Genomic DNA, 14,850 nt, shown 5'->3' on the forward strand with positions numbered 1-14,850 from the left:
ACCTGTGATTTAAGAAATAACCATAAACAGAAAGGAATCCTAATTCTAAAAATCTAAATCCTAAATCCTAAATCCTAAGAGAGAGGAGAGAGCCTCTCTTTCTAAAAACTTCATCTAAAAACCTAAAATTGTGTATTTGAAAGTATGATTATGAATGAATGGATTCTCCCACTTTATAGCCTCTAAGCTGTGTTTTCTGGGGCGAAAACTGGGTCAAAAACAGCCCAGAAATCGCTGGGGGCGAAATCTACCACGCTGATTTTCGTCACTGCGACGCATCTGCGTGGAGCATGCGTTCGCGTCGCCTAGCTATACGGCCACTATATCAAATTATATATCATTTCGAAGCCCACATAATTTGGACCTTTTTAGCTCAAGTTATGACCGTTTGAGTGCGAGGAGGTCAGGCTGGACAGCTTAGCAATTTCTTCAACTTCTTGTATTCCTTCCATTTTTGCATGCTTCCTTTCCATCCTCTAAGCCATTCCTGCCCTGTAATCTCTGAAATTACTTAACACACATATCACGGCATCGAATGGTAATAAGAGAGGATTAATATTAGCAAATTAAAGGCCCAGGAAACATGTTTTCAATCAAAGCACAAAATCCGGAAGGAAAAAGTAAAACCATGCAAATAGTATGAATAAGTGGGTAAAGAGTTGATAATAACCACTCAATTGAGCACAAGATAAACCATAAAATAGTGGTTTATCAGTAACACTAACTGATGATGAACTTCAAAACACTAACATCAGTTATGCTTTGAATGCAGATGAAACACAGAATCTCATTACCTTGCTCCGAGAAAATGCCGACCTATTCGCCTGGACCCCAACTGATATGCCTGGAATAAGTCCGGATGTGATATGTCATAAGTTCGCTGTAGATCCAAAAGTTCGTCGAATCAAACAGAAGAAGCGTAATATGGGACGGGAAAAGAAAGAAGCCACCAACAAGGAAACACAGAAGTTGCTGAACGCGAGCTTCATTCAAGAAATCAGGTTCACATCATGGCTAGCGAATGTAGTAATGGTTAAGAAAATCTCTGGCAAGTAGCGAATGTGTGTGGATTTTATAGACTTAAACAAAACATGCCCGAAAGATTCCTATCCTCTGTCATGCATTGACAAATTAGTAGACAACACGTCAGGCTTCAGAGTGTTGAGTTTCATGGATGCCTACTCAGGATATAACCAAATAATGATGCACCCTGGCGATGAAGAGAAAACTGCATTTATAACCGGCTAAGAAAATTTCTGTTACAAAGTAATGCCTTTCGGCCTTAAGAATGCAGGGGCAACTTTCCAAAGGCTGATGGACAATGTTTTTTAGCAACAGATCGGGAAAAACATGGAGGTATATGTGGACAACATGGTGGTCAAGTTGGAGACGTAAGAAAACCACAAAACCGATCTTTTGGAAGTCTACGAACAATTGAGAAAGCATAATATGAGACTCAACCCAGAAAAATGCGTATTTGGAGTACAAGGCGGAAAATTCCTCGATTTCATGCTAACACACCGTAGAATAGAAGCAAATCCAGAAAAATTTCAAGCCATAATAAAAATGAAGTCGCCCATGGTGATCAAGGAGTTGAAACAGCTAACAGGAAGATTGGCATCCCTATCGTGATTCTTGCTGACATCGGGTGCAAGATCATATCATATCTTCGATGGCTTAAGGAAATCCAAAGATTTCACATGGTCAAAGGAGTGTGAAAAAGCTTTCATCGAATTTAAAGAACTCATTGCCTCTCCACCAATATTACATAAACCGGTGCATGTAAGCCTTTATATTTATACCTATCAGTATCTACTCATACAGTTTCTTATGTACTTGTCACCGAAACAAGCAAAGAACAACATCCGATATACTCTGTGAGCAAAGTCCTACAAAATGCAGAAACACGATACCCAGACATTGAGAAGCTAGCTTATGCCTTGATCATAACAGCAAGACGTCTTTGCCACTATTTCCAAAGCCACGAGATCATAGTCTGAACTCAACAGCCATTACTACAAGTACTGACGCGTCCTGACCTAGCAGGGAGATTAATCAAATGGTCGATCAAGTTATCCGAACATGACATCTCATACCAAGCTCGGGATCATTAAAGTCTCAGATCCTTGCCGACTTCATTTTAAAATTTATTGTGGTAGATATACCTTATCCTGAATGGAAATTATACATCGATGGAGCCTCCAACAAAGACGACAGCGGAGCCAGGATCATCCTTAGAGACAACTCGGGAGTGTCAACCGAACAACCAATAAAATATGCTTTCACGGCAAGCAATAATCAATCCGAATACGAAGCTTTGTTGGCCAGACTATGCCTAGCTGACGAAATTAATGCCAAACATTTGAAAGTCTGCTGTGACTCATTGCTAGTCGTCCAACAGGTAAAGGAAAATTTTTAGGTTTGATATCTTTTGCTAGAACAATACTTAGATAAAGTAAAACATTTAATACAATGATTTAAATATTTTCAAATAATACATATACCTCGGGAAGAGAATCAGAGAGCAGATATTTTATCTAAATTTACCACCTCAAGAAAAACAGATATTGCACCAACATTATCTCAATTAACATTAAAAGAGCCTAGTATATCTAGAATGTTTGTTTTGAGTTTGTCACAAAAAGAAGACTAAAGAATACAATTCATCATTTATTTAAGACATGGAAGCATATCACCATCAGAAAGCAACCCGAGGCTTTTCCGAAAAAGGGCAAGCCTTTTTACCTTAATTGGAGATGACCTGTATAAAAGAGGGTTCTCCATGCCACTTTTAAAATGCCTCAAGACATAAGAGGATGACTTAGCAATATCTGAGCTATATGAAGGTATCTAAGGCACACACATTGAAGGACGTAGCCTGGCTGCTAAGATTTTACGAGCAGGGTACTACTGGCACTCCTTGAAGAAGGATTGCATGGACAAAGTCAAATGTTGTGACAAGTGCCAGAAATGTGCACCAGCAATTCACAACCCAGCAGAGCTATTACATACTATAGAAATCGGATAGCCTTTTCCACAGATGGGGGCTGGATATCCTCGAACCGTTTCCCATTTCAAAAAGGCAGGTAAAGTTCTTGCTAGTTGCAATCAATTATTTCACAAAATGGATAGAAGCACAACCCCTTTCAAAAATCACCTCGGACAAGGTAAAAACTTTCATTTGGAAAACTATTATATGTCGATATGGAATACTCAGATATATCGTTTCTGATAATGGTATGTAACTCACTGATAAAAAAATCACATCTTTCTTAGAAAATTTAAACATAAACCATCATTTTTCATCGGTAGAGCACCCACAAACTAATGGGCTTGCCAAAGCTGCTAACAAGGTAATTTTGCAGGCACTAAAAAAGAAGCTAACAGTAGCCAAAGGGCAATGGGCCGAGTTAATACCTGAAGTACTTTGGGGTTATAACACAACACCCCATTCAACAACTAAATAAACCCCTTTTAGGTTGGTGTACGAAGCAGAGGCGATGATCCCAGTTGAGATCTCTCAAGGATCATTGCGGACCGACAATTTTGACAACAACATCAATGAGCAAGCACGAAATGCCAAACCTGACATGATAGACGAGGATCGCAATAGTGCCAAACTTCGCCAAACACTAATGTAGATTGTCATTCAATGCAAGTACAATAAAAAGGTGAAACCACGAAGCCTATGTGCAGGCGACCTTGTCCTACAAAGATCGAAGACAGCAGGAAGCCGCAGGGGCAGGGGAAGTTAACTGAAAACTAGGAATGACCTTTCAGAATTTCAAAAGTACACGGGCAAGGAGTATACTCTCTACAAACTCTAGAAGGAGCCAACCTACCAAACACTTGGAATATATCGTCGTTGTGAACATATCATAGCTAGTCAATTGTAACAAGTGAAGGATGGGGTGGTACCCTTTTTCCTACCACTGGGGTTTTTTCCCACCATGGGTTTTACTCAGGAGGTTTTAATGAAGCCGACCACTTCATATCATGCACAAAACATCAAAAACAAATCAAAAGTTGCATGTTCACCTCTATTATCTACTTGTCATGAATAGAATTCGGACAAATTTTTTAACCCAAACATACCATTCAAAATTTAGATGAAAGTATCAAAAAACTACAACTGAATATCAATTGTTTAGCAAAACAACATAACTACCAAAGTTCATAAAACAAAAATACAAATCAAGGCATTATCAACCTTCCTTACCGGCTTCAGCTGCATTCTCTTCTTCAATTTCATCAGCATCATCAAGCACAAGTTTTCCGCCTACAACAATCTTGGTAACGTCAAGTTTGTTGACATCGAAATTCTATAAGAAAATGACAACCTAGTTCGCACAACAATCAAAACCCGCGGCGAACATTTCCATGACCTCTATTTCAAGCTCATGAACACGAGCAGTCATTTTTCCTTTATCAACATCTACCTCTTTAATTTGCCCATGCAAGAACCGAATTTGATTTCGCAGAGTCTCCACTTCTTCCTCCTGGTCCTTCACCCTTTTTGTAATTTTTGCGATCACTGTATCACTCTCCGTTAGAGACTTCTCCAATCCTAAAATTGTTTTAGTTTCTTTTCTTTCTTCCACCCTAACAACTCCGTGGTACGACCTATACACAGCATCCTTGTGGCAATCACCTACACAACATCACCAATAATAAGGCAACAACCACAAAAAAAATCAACGAAAATAATATACAAATTATTTTACCTGCAAAAATTGCACAACGGTCTCTTTTCCTACACTCTTCAGTAAATTCACATCATCTGGATACTAAGCTACCTTTTCAGCTAATTTCAAAAGTGGAAATTGGTCACTCCAAATATATCTCGGGTCAAAATTGCGAGCAAACCCATGTAATCACATTTTTTTGGTCTTTTATATTGAACACTAAAGCTGAGATCGACATTTACGGCAGATAGCACCTCCAACGACTTCTCCGACCCAACCCTTTTTCTTTTAACACTTTCAGGGCGTGCACTAGACTGAGCTGCCTCAGGGATAATAGTCTTTTGGGAGCCATCTTTATCAATTTTCTTCTTTTTTAAAAAAGACCTCATACGAGCTTAAGACAAGCTTGGCACTTTACCACCTGCAAGGAACAAAGGATGTGTCAGCAAACAACACTTAAAACGAAAAGTCTACACAAATGTCAAAAAACGCTACCTGTGTATCTTACCAAGGATTCCTTATCAAACTCATTGTTTAGCATCTCAGGAATCGAAAGCAACTTCCAGATGAAAAATAATCAATGAGGTAATCTAATACCAACTCCTGATCGTGAGTCCTACCCACAGCATCCAAAATTTGCATGGGCTCCGGACACCAGTACAGTGAAAATTTTTTCGATAGTTCTTTGTCCAAGTAAAAAGCATATTCAGTCTCTTTGGATCGAACTTTCATAAACATCTCTTTAAAACTTTTTAAGGAGGACTTGTACAAAACAAATAAGGAGCGACCTGGGTAACTATTAAGGTTTACCAACAAACCCTTCCGCACCCCTTTCGATTAGAATAAGGAGAAAAACAGGATAAGCGACAGATTAACTTTAAGAAAATTGATAAGACATTCAAAGGCTCGAAGAAAAGCCTAAGAATTAGGACGTAACTGTAGCAGAGCATAGTTCAACTGAGTTAACACTTGGCACTTAAAATTAGTAAAAGGAAACTTCACATGAAGCTCCGTCTATACACAACTGTAAAAATAAAAATATGCTCAGTTCCCTCTATTTTTGCAAACTCTCTCTTCACCATTATAAGAAAGAAATTCAACCCCGATATGGTTCTCTACCCTTACCCAGCTAGACCTACTCAGCATAGCTAACGACCTCATATTCTGAAACAAGGACGCACAACACTTCTCGTCCGCATGAACCCAATGGTACCACTCATCTTTTACCTCAACCACTTTGTCTTTTTTCATTGGAAGCAAAGTAAAATGAATACGAAGTGAAAAGAGAAGGAAGAAGTTACAAATCTTTAGATGTCATTTTCTTGGATAAATTAGAAGGAACAGGGAGGTGGTGTTTTTTCCAAAAAAAAAATAAAAGTAAAAAAGGTAATAACCGAACCAAATAGTTCCACTATCGCACGATGGAAAACGGAGAAGCGATTACACCGTTTGATCAAACAAACGTTTCAGTTACAACTCAAAAATCAACGTACAAAATGCCTTCTTGAAAAACCAACCGACAGTAATTATTATACGAATTGTGATTTCTGAGACACACGTTCTAAAAGCATTAAAAACTTTTTCTAAACCCAAACTCGAAAAAGATGCCATCTCCCAACTTAAGCTTTGGGGGCTAGCAGGACATAAGCCGAAGTATAACATTGATGTTCCTAAAGAAAGCTTAACTTGCTTTCACGGTATCTATAGCAAATCAAGTTTGGGGGCTCTGGTCTGTCCCTATTATCTCGTACTACAATGTTACACTTCGGAACAGGTTTTTTATTTATAAAGAAAATTTCGGACCTCAACGGAAGGGACCATGATTCTCGATTTGCAAACACTAAGATCGGTTATATCACAACAATAAATAGAGAATAAACATAAGTAACCGGATCATCAAAGAACAAGAGAGATCCCCACTTGATAAGTTTAGTTTTTTAAGATTTAATATTGACTTGAGCGTCGGAATCCTTTTTACAGGTTTTTAGTTTCGGTTCCAACGTCGAATAGACAGACGAAGAGATTATAGCTCAACTCATAGCAGGAGCCCAAATAAAGAGCTGCCTTCTGAAACGAGCTATATCTCGAAATCTCATATTAGGCAGGAACATAAATATTAAGATAATTTCGATAAAAATTAGACATAAACTAATATGTACTATAAAATTAACGTATGATTAATCAATACAATATATTTTACATTAAAAATAAGCAACTAAATGAGGTATGGATATAAAACTAAATATTAAAATACGAAAGTTCATATTAATAAATAGATAGTAATGAATTTGTAGACTAATTTCTTTTACAAGAATATTATTCATATATCAAAATTAATCATTATAATTAGTTATTAATGTATTTATATATAAATATATGTGTAGTTGAATTTATTTTTAATGTGTTATTATATTTTAACATATATTTTATATTGGTTGAGTTTAATAACTTATCTTAGTATCCATATAATTTCTTTTATGTGCAAGTAGCATTTTGATGATTGATGAGCGGATAATTTATACGCTTTTTGACATTGTTTTTAGTATGTTTTTAGTAGGATCTAGTTACTTTTAGGGATGTTTTCATTAGTTTTTATGTTAAATTCACATTTCTGGACTTTACTATGAGTTTGTGTGTTTTTCTGTGATTTCAGGTATTTTCTGGCTGAAATTGAGGGACTTGAGCAAAAATCAGATTCAGAGGTTGAAAAAGGACTGCTGATGCTGTTGGATTCTGACCTCCCTGCACTCAAAGTGGATTTTCTGGAGCTACAGAACTAGAAATGGCGCGCTTCCAATTGCGTTGGAAAGTAGACATCCAGGACTTTCCAGCAATATATAATAGTCCATACTTTTGCCAAGAATAGACGACGTAAACTGGCGTTCAACGCCAGCCTTCTGCCCAAATCTGGCGTCCAGCGCCAGAAAAGGATCCAAAACCAGAGTTGAACGCCCAAACTGGCACAAAAACTGGCGTTCAACTCTACAAATAGCCTCTGCACGTGCAACACTTAAGCTCAGCCCAAACACACACCAAGTGGGCCCCGGAAGTGGATTTATACATCAAATACTTACTCATGTAAACCCTAGTGGCTAGTTTATTATAAATAGGACCTCTTACTATTGTATTAGGCATCTTTGGTCTCAGTTTTAACCCATTGTTCATCTTAGGAGACTATTGATCACGTTTTAGGGGGCTGGCCATCTCGGCCATGCCTGGACCTTCACTTATGTATTTTCATACGGTAGAGTTTCTACACTCCATAGATTAAGGTGTGGAGCTCTGCTGTTCCTCAAAGATTAATGCAAAGTACTACTGTTTTCTATTCAATTCTTCTTATTTCGCTTCTAAGATATCCATTCGCACCCAAGAACGTGATGAAGGTGATGATTATGTGTGACGCTCATCATCCTTCTCCCTTATGAACGCGTGCCTGACAAACACTTCTGTTCTACATGAAATAAGCTAGAATGAATATCTCTTAGATCTCCTAACCAGAATCTTCGTGGCGTAAGCTAGAATGATGGCGGCATTCAAGAGAATCCGGAAAGTCTAAACCTTGTTTGTGGTATTCCGAGTAGGATTCAATGATTGAATGACTGTGACGAGCTCCGAACTCGCGATTGCAGGGCGTTAGTGACAGACGCAAAAGGATAGTAAATCCTATTCCGGCATGATCGAGAACCGACAGATGAATAGCCGTGCCGTGACAGGGTGCGTGAGCATATTATTCACTGAGAGGATAAGATGAAGCCATTGACAAGGGTGATGCCTCCAGACGATTAGCCGTGCCGTGACAGGGCATTGGATCATTTTTCCGAGAGATGACCGAAAGTAGCCATTGACAGTGGTGATGTATCACATAAAGCCAGCCATGGAAAGGAGTAAGACTGATTGGATGAAGATAGCAGGAAAGCAGAGGTTCAGAGGAACGAAAAGCATCTCCATTCGCTTATCTGAAATTCCTACCAATGATTTACATAAGTATCTCTATCCCTATTTTATTATATAATATTCGAAAACACCATTATCACTTTATATCTGCCTGACTGAGATTTACAAGGTGACCATAGCTTGCTTCATACCAACAATCTCCGTGGGATTCGACCCTTACTCACGTAAGGTATTACTTGGACGACCCAGTGCACTTGCTGGTTAGTTGTATCGAAGTTGTGACAAATTATGAATGTGTAATCACGATTACGCGTACCAAGTTGCTCACGTGCCAGGAATAGTTTGAGCCTGGACATCACAATTTCGTGCACCAAGTTTTTGGCGCCGTTGCCGGGGATTGTTTGAGTTTGGACAACTGACGGTTCATCTTGTTGCTCAGATTAGGTAATTTTCTTTTTATTTTGTTTTCAAAAATTTTTCAAAAATCTTTCAAAAATCTCTCATCTGTTTTCGAAAAAAATAAAAATGTTTTCAAAAATTTTATTCAAGATTTTTAAGAATGAATTCTAGTGTTTCAGGAAGCATGTGAAGCCTGGCTGGCTGTAAAGCCATGTCTAAATTCTTTTGGACTGAGGCTTCCAAACCATCAGAGGTAAGTTACATACTTGATAAATGATGAGCAACAATTTGTTATCAAGATCAATATACTCTGGTGTTAAATGCTAAAGCTTGGCTGGCCATTGGCCATGTCTAGTGTTTTGGACTGGAGCTTTCTTTGAAAGCTTGGCTGGCTAGTGAGCCATGTCTAATTCCTGGACTGAAGCTTTAGACTAAGAATGCAAGATTCCTGGAATTCATGTTAAAAATTTTGGAAATCCTTATTTTTTCTTTTTCATATAATTTTCGAAAAATACCAAAAAAAATTAGAAAATCATAAAAATCAAAAATATTTTTCTGTTTCTTGTTTGAGTCTTGAGTCATGTTATAAATTTGGTGTCGTGCATCTTGCATTTTTTTTCGAAAATTCATGCATTCATAGTGTTCTTCATGATCTTCAAGTTGTTCTTGGGTAAGTCTTCTTGTTTGATCTTGATGATTTTTTGTTTTGTGTCTTTTCATGTTTATCATATGCATTCTTGAATTCTTAGTGTCTAAGCATTAAAGAATTCTAAGTTTGGTGTCTTGCATGTTTTCTTAGCATTAAAAATTTTTCAAAAATATGTTCTTGATGTTCATCATGACATTCATAGTGTTCTTGGTGTTCATCTTGACATTCATAGCATTCTTGCATGCATTCATTGTTTGATCTAAAAATTTCATGCATTGCATCATTTTTCTTGTGTTTCCCTTGCATCATAAAAATTCAAAAATCAAAAAAAATATCTTTCCCTTTTTCTCTCATCAAATTCGAAAATTTGAGTTGACTTTTTCAAAAATTTTTAAAATCAAGTTGTTTCTTATGAGTCAAATCAAATTTTCAATTTGAACATCTTATCTTTTTCAAAATCTTTTTCAAAAATCAAATCTTTTTCAAATTTCTTAGTTATTTTCGAAAATTCTAAAAATATTTTTCAAAAATCTTTTTCTTATTTTTATATCAAATTTTCGAAAATAACATAATCAATTAATGTTTTGATTCAAAAATTTGAAGTTTGTTACTTGCTTGTTAAGAAAGATTCAAACTTTAAGTTCTAGAATCATATCTTGTGATTTCTTATGAATCAAGTCATTAATTGAGATTTTAAAAATCAAATCTTTTTCAAAATTAATTTCAATCATATCTTTTCAAAAATATCTTCTTATCTTATCTTTTTCAAAAATATCTTTTCAAAATATCTTTTCTAACTTCCTAACTTCTTATCTTTTCAAAATTTGTTTCAACTAACTAACTAACTTTTTGTTTGTTTCTTAACTTTTTCAAAACTACCTAACTAACCCTCTCTCTCTCTAATTTTCGAAAATATCTTCCCTCTTTTTCAAAATTTCTTTTTAATTAATTAATTATTTTTATTTTTTATTTCAAAAATTTTCGAAAATTACTAACATTTTTCAAAAACCATTTTCGAAAATCACTAACTCTTTTTCAAAACAATTTTCGAAAATTATCCCTCCCCCATCTTATTCTATTTAATTCATTCATATCCTAACATCTCTTCCTCATCACAACACCAAATTCGAACCCCCCTCCTCTATCTGTGTTCGAATTTCTTCTTCTTTTCTTCTACTAACAATAAGGAACCTCTTTACTGTGACATAGAGGATTCCTCTTCTTTTCTTTTTCTCTCCTCTTTCTTATGAGCAGGGACATAGAAAAAGGCATTCTTGTTGAAGCTGATCCAGAACCTGAAAGGACTCTGAAGAGAAAATTAAGAGAAGCTAAATTACAACAATCCAGAGACAACTTGATTGAAAATTTCGAACAAGTAAAGGAGATGGCAGCCGAACCCAACAACAATGCAAGGAGAATGCTTGGTGACTTTACTGCACCTAATTCCAATTTACATGGAAAAAGCATCTCCATTCCTGCCATTGGAGCAAACAACTTTGAGCTGAAACCTCAATTAGTTTCTCTGATGCAGCAGAACTGCAAGTTTCATGGACTTCCATCTGAAGATCCTTTTCAGTTCTTAACTGAATTCTTGCAGACATGTGATACTGTTAAGACTAATGGAGTAGATCCTGAAGTCTACAGGCTCATGCTTTTCCCTTTTGCTGTAAGAGACAGAGCTAGATTATGGTTGGATTCTCAACCCAAAGACAGCCTGAACTCTTGGGATAAGCTGGTCACGGCTTTCTTAGCCAAGTACTTTCCTCCTCAAAAGCTGAGCAAGCTTAGAGCTGAAGTTCAAACCTTCAGACAGAAAGAAGGTGAATCCCTCTATGAAGCTTGGGAAAGATACAAACAGTTGACCAAAAAGTGTCCTTCTGACATGCTTTCAGAATGGACCATCCTGGATATATTCTATGATGGTCTGTCTGAGTTATCTAAGATGTCATTGGATACTTCTGCAGGTGGATCCATTCACCTAAAGAAAACGCCTGCAGAAGCTCAAGAACTCATTGACATGGTTGCTAATAACCAGTTCATGTACACTTCTGAAAGGAATCCTGTGAATAATGGGACGCCTATGAAGAAGGGAGTTCTTGAAGTTGATACTCTGAATGCCATATTGGCTCAGAACAAAATATTGACTCAACAAGTCAATATGATTTCTCAGAGTCTGCATGGAATGCAAGCTGCATCCAACAGTACTCAAGAGGCATCTTCTGAAGAAGAAGCCTATGATCCTGAGAACCCTGCAATAGCAGAGGTAAATTATTTAGGTGAACCTTATGGAAACACCTATAACTCATCATGGGGAAATCATCCAAATTTCTCATGGAAGGATCAAAAGCCCCAACAAGGCTTTAATAATGGTGGAAGAAACAGGTTTAGCAATAGCAAAGCTTTTCCATCATCAACTCAGCAACAGACAGAGAACTCTGAACAAAATGCTTCTAATTTAGCAAATCTAGTCTCTGATCTATCTAAAGCCACTGTAAGTTTCATGAATGAAACAAGGTCTTCCATTAGAAATCTGGAAGCACAAGTGGGCCAGCTGAGTAAAAGGATCACTGAAATCCCTCCTAGTACTCTCCCAAGCAATACAGAAGAGAATCCAAAAGGAGAGTGCAAGGCCATTGACATAAGCGCCATGGCCGAACCTGTAAGGGAAGGAGAGGACGTGAATCCCAAGGAGGAAGACCTCCTGGGACGTCCAGTGGTCAATAAGGAGCTTCCCTCTGAGGAACCAAAGGACTCTGAGGCTCATCTAGAGACCATAGAGATTCCATTGAACCTCCTTATACCCTTCATGAGCTCTGATGAGTATTCCTCTTCTGAAGAGAATGAGGATGTTACTGAAGAGCAAACTGCCAAGTTTCTTGGTGCAATCATGAAGCTGAATGCCAAATTATTTGGCATTGATACTTGGGAAGTTAAACCTCCCTTGTTCATCAATGAACTAAGTGATCTAGATCAACTGACATTACCTCAGAAGAGACAGGATCCTGGAAAGTTCATAATACCCTGTACCATAGGCACCATGATCTTTAAGGCTCTGTGTGACCTTGGTTCAGGAATAAACCTCATGCCCCTCTCTGTAATAGAGAAACTGGGAATCTATGGGGTGCAAGCTGCTAAAATCTCACTAGAGATGGCAGACAGCCCAAGAAAACAGGCTTATGGACAAGTAGAAGATGTATTAGTAAAGGTTGAGGGCCTTTACATACCTGCTGATTTCATAGTCCTGGATACTGGAAAGGAAGAGGATGAATCCATCATCCTAGGAAGACCTTTCCTGGCCACAGCAAGAGCTGTGATTGATGTTGACAGAGGTGAAATAGTCCTTCAATGGAATGAGGACTCCCTTGTGTTTACAACTCAAGGATCTCCCTCTGCAACCATGGAGAGGAAGCAAAAAAAGCTTCTCTCCAAGCAGAGTCAACCAGAGCCCCCACAGTCAAACTCTAAGTTTGGTGTTGGGAGGCCACAACCAAACTCTAAGTTTGGTGTTGAACTCCCATATCCAAACTTTAAGTTTGGTGTTGGAGAGTTTCAACAAAGCTCTACACATCTGTGAGGCTCCATGAGAGCCCACTGTCAAGCTATTGACATTAAAGAAGCGCTTGTTGGGAGGCAACCCAATGTTTATTTATCTAACTCTATTTTTATTGTTTTTCATGTTTTCTTAGGTTCATGATCATGTGGAGTCACAAAATAAATATAAAAATTGAAAACGGAATCAAAAACAGCAGAAGAAAAATCACACCTTGGAGGAGCATCTGTCTGGCGTTCAGCGCCAGAACAGAGCATGGTTCTAGCGCTGAACGCCCAAAATGGGCAGCTTCTGGGCGCTGAACGCCAGAGCAGGCATGGTTCTGGCGTTCAACGCCAGAAATGGCACACAAATGGGCGTTGAACGCCCAAAATGGCCACCAACCTGGCGCTGAACGCCCAGAGTTGGGCACAAAGGCATTTTTACATGCCTAATGGGTGCAGGGATGTAAATGCCTTGACACCTCAGGATCTGTGGACCCCACAGGATCATCTTAGGATCTGTGGACCCCACAGGATCAACTCAGGATCTGTGGACCCCACAGGATCCCCACCTACCTCCACTCACTTCTTCTCATCACTCTCTTTCACACAACCCCATAAACACTCTTCCCCAAAAAAATCCTTCACCAATCACCTCAAACTCTCTTCCCCATCACCTCTTCACCACTCACATCCATCCACTCTTCCCCATAAACCTACCTCATAAACTCCACCTACCTTCAAAATTCAAAACCAATTTCCCACCCAAATCCACCCATATGGCCGAACCTTAACCCCCCCCCCCCTCCCTTCCCTATATAAAGACCTCCATTCTTCATCAAATTCACACAACACACCCCTCTACACTCCTCTTGGCCGGAACCACATCTCCCTCTCCCTCTCCTCCATTTCTTCTTCTTCTTCATCTATTCTTTTGTTTATTGCTCGAGGGCGAGCAATATTCTAAGTTTGGTGTGGTAAAAGCATAGCTTTTTTGTTTTTCCATTACCATTGATGGCACCCAAGACCGGAGAATCCTCTAGAAGAGGGAAAGGGAAGACAAAAGCTTCCACATCCGAGTCATGGGAGATGGAAAGATTCATCTCCAAAGCCCATCAAGACCACTTCTATGATGTTGTGGCCAAGAAGAAGGTGATCCCTGAGGTCCCTTTTAAACTCAAAAATGAGTATCCGGAGATCCGACATGAAATTCAAAGAAGAGGTTGGGAAGTTCTAACAAATCCCATCCAACAAGTCGGCATCCTAATGGTTCAAGAATTCTATGCTAATGCATGGATCACCAAGAACCAAGATCAAAGTAAGAACCCGGATCCAAAGAACTATGTTACAATGGTTCGGGGGAAATACCTAGATTTTAGTCCGGAAAATGTGAGGTTGGCGTTCAACTTGCCATACATGGAAGAGAACGCACGCCCCTACACAAGGAGAGTCAACTTTGATCAAAGGTTGGACCAAGTCCTTATGGACATATGTGTAGAAGGAGCTCAATGGAAGATTGACTCCAAAGGCAAGCCGGTTCAACTAAGAAGATTGGACCTCAAGCCTGTGGCTAGAGGATGGTTGGAGTTCATTCAATGCTCAATCATTCCCACTAGCAACCGGTCTGAAGTTACTATAGACCGGGCCATCATGATCCATAGCATCATGACTGGAGAAGAGGTGGAAGTTCAT

At 38.5% G+C, this 14,850-nt stretch overlaps 1 non-coding gene across 1 annotated transcript; it reads right to left on the reverse strand.

Moving 5' to 3' along the window:
* Nucleotides 1–11,407: 11,407 nt before the first annotated feature.
* LOC148578712 (small nucleolar RNA R71) lies at nucleotides 11,408–11,515 on the reverse strand. Its single transcript, XR_015902915.1, has one exon. It is a non-coding gene; the product is annotated as a small nucleolar RNA R71 (small nucleolar RNA).
* Between the last annotated feature and the right edge of the window lie 3,335 nt (nucleotides 11,516–14,850).

Source organism: Arachis ipaensis, chromosome B1 (genome assembly GCF_059453495.1).
Source record: "Arachis ipaensis isolate K30076 ecotype BB chromosome B1, ASM5945349v1, whole genome shotgun sequence".
Taxonomy (NCBI): domain Eukaryota; kingdom Viridiplantae; phylum Streptophyta; class Magnoliopsida; order Fabales; family Fabaceae; genus Arachis; species Arachis ipaensis.